Source organism: Hordeum vulgare, chromosome 6H (genome assembly GCF_904849725.1).
Source record: "Hordeum vulgare subsp. vulgare chromosome 6H, MorexV3_pseudomolecules_assembly, whole genome shotgun sequence".
NCBI lineage: Eukaryota > Viridiplantae > Streptophyta > Magnoliopsida > Poales > Poaceae > Hordeum > Hordeum vulgare.
Window position 1 is genome coordinate 480,670,346 of NC_058523.1, and position 2,166 is coordinate 480,672,511.

The window sequence follows — 2,166 nt, forward strand, 5'->3', positions numbered from 1 at the left end:
ACAAACCTGTGATATAATTAAACATGCATGTACACCACTAATTAATCAACCAGCACATCCTTTTTTTATCTTCCTGCTGGCGTGTAATCGACAACATGCTTGAGCTTGTGTGGTCGATCGAACCAGCGAGTTGAGAAAGTGAACGTGCATGTAGTAACAAATTACTCCCTCTGTTCCTAAATATAAGTATTTTAAGCGATTTCACTAGATGTCTACATACGGAACAAAATGACACTCTAAAATATGTCTATATACATTCGTATGTAGTCCATTAGTGAAATCTCTACGAAGACTTATATTTAGGAAGGAGAGAGTAAATTAAAACCCATTCCGAGCATGCATGCATGCATGCGCGCGTGCACCTTCTTCCATCGGAGGGAGGAATCATCTGCAGCCGCCGGCGGCGAAGCTGATCCTGTTGCTCTTGACGTCGTAGACGACGCTGAACGTCTGCTGCTGCGTGTTCCCGATGATGGCGGCGCTCCTCGCGGGCGCGAACGCGAGGCACGTCGTGGAGCTGTCCACGTCGACGAGCAGGTTCTGCACCGACAGCTTGAGCGCCGCGCCGCCGGAGAAGGCCATGCTGACCGTCGGGACGCGCAGGCTGGACGCCTGGCCCACGAAGCACGTGTCGAGGATGGAGCAGGCGTCGGCGCGCTTGGTCCCCTTCATGGCCCCCGCCACCGCCTTGCTGAGGGCGTCGTAGACGGTGGTGGGCAGGCGCGTGATGACCGTGCCGGAGTCGATGATGGTGGGCAGGCTCGAGTATTCGGAGGACGACACGGCCAGCGGCTTCCCGGCGACGGTCATCCCGGAGAGCTTGATGAAGTAGAGCGAGTCGTCGAGCATGCTGGACACCATGGGCGTGTAGGAGTACTGGCCCGGGTTGTAGGAGCCGATGGAGAGGTAGCCGGAGGAGGAGGAGGAGGGGAGGCAGTAGGAGAAGGAGTAGCCGAGGGTGGGTGCGAGCTGGTAGAGCAGCGAGAGCTTGTTGCGTGCCAGGCCCATGAGGCCGGCGGAGCAGCCGAAGAGGCCCTCGTTGTCCTGCCCGCACCCGTAGTAGAAGTTGGGCACGCTGTTGGAGCCGAAGGAGACGGTGTCCTTGTTGAGGTAGCCGACGGAGAAGGAGCTGTCGCCGCAACTGGCCTGGTAGATGCAGACGTCGGAGGAGGAGCAGACGGCCGGGTTGAGCGTGGCGGTGGAGAGGTCGTTGCACTGCGGCGTGGAGCAGGAAATGACGGTGTAGGAGCTTGACGTCTTGGGGTCGAACACCAGGCCGGACTGCCGGTGGCACGACACCCGGTAGGGGGAGCACTTGAGCTAGGTGACGGAGGAGCCCGTGTCCACCACCATGATGTAGGGCTTGGCCGGGGTGCCGAGGCCCATGCGGGTCACGTAGTTGTCCACGCCGTACGACGTGCCCCGCGTCAGCGGCACCGACGCGAGGGAGCCGTCGACGGCGGCGTCGTCGTTCGCCCGGTAGAGCGAGGCCACCGTGACCGTGGGGCGCGCCGAGGACGACGCCGGCGCCGCCTTGGCGAGGCACACGGCCAGGGACGTGATGCGGGCGTCGTCATGGGTGAGCATCGCCGAGAAGGGGAGGTCCGACGGGACCGACACCGGCGAGCAGGGGCCCCGCAAGTGGTGCAGCGGGAGGTGCATGGCGGTGCTGTTCAGGTGCTCGAAATCTGCAGCTGTCGAGACGACAGAAACACAGTTAGTACACCTCAAATAAGTTACCACAACTTATTAACCCTGACAGAATTCATTCACTGTTGGTACAGTACGTAGGAATTAAGTTTGCTGCTGGCAAGCAAAAGCACCGGGCAGCTCGACATGGCCCATGATCATGAGTGATCTGAGGGTGATCGATGTACGATGATGCATCACCCGACATGGCAGCCATGCAGTGCCACATACTACCGGCAAAATTGACAAAAATGATCCCGGAGAAAGAACTCACAGAGTGATCCCTCGGAGAAAATATTTCCCCCGACTGACCTTTTTGTGTGGCGCCCGACACCTAGGCGCCACACTACACTGTGTGACGCCTAGCCGTTCGACGCCACACCCCCTGACCACCTGGCAGAGAGGGCCCACCCAGAGGCCGTGGGACGCCTAAGCCTCAGGCGTCACACATTGTAATATGTGGCGCCGAACGCTTAG

At 59.2% G+C, this 2,166-nt stretch overlaps 1 pseudogene; it reads right to left on the bottom strand.

Annotated features, from left to right (window-relative positions):
- Nucleotides 1-384: 384 nt before the first annotated feature.
- LOC123403757 lies at nt 385-1,677 on the bottom strand (annotated as a pseudogene).
- Between the last annotated feature and the right edge of the window lie 489 nt (nt 1,678-2,166).